Below are 465 nucleotides of genomic sequence, written 5' to 3' on the forward strand. Positions count from 1 at the left end.
TATATATTTAAACATTTATCCAAACTCATAGAATTCATATCACCAAGAGTGAGCCCTCAGGTAAACTTAAACTCTGGCTTATTATGAGATGTCAGGGTAGGTTCATCCTTTGTAAAAAAGTGTACCATTCTGGTGAGTGATGTTGATAATAGGTGAGGCTAACCATGTGAGGGAGCAAGGGGTATTTCGGAAATCTCTGTAACATTCCTCTCAATTTTTTTGTAAACCTAAAACTTCTCTAAAAAAATCGTCTTTCAAGAGAAGAAAAAAAATTGGCAACTGATTTTCTTTTATATATTTAAAATAAGCTTTTAATTTTAGAACAATTTTAATATCACAAAGATAATTTAAAAGTTCCCATTTATCCCCCCAACAGTTTCCTCGGTTATTAACATCTTAAATGGTACATTTGTCACAATTCATGAACCAGTATTGTTAGATATTATTATTATCTGCAGTCCATAG

Source organism: Aethalodelphis obliquidens, unplaced genomic scaffold (assembly GCF_003676395.1).
Source record: "Aethalodelphis obliquidens isolate GAN/ISIS:26980383/991018 unplaced genomic scaffold, ASM367639v1 scaffold13, whole genome shotgun sequence".
Taxonomy (NCBI): Eukaryota; Metazoa; Chordata; class Mammalia; order Artiodactyla; family Delphinidae; genus Aethalodelphis; species Aethalodelphis obliquidens.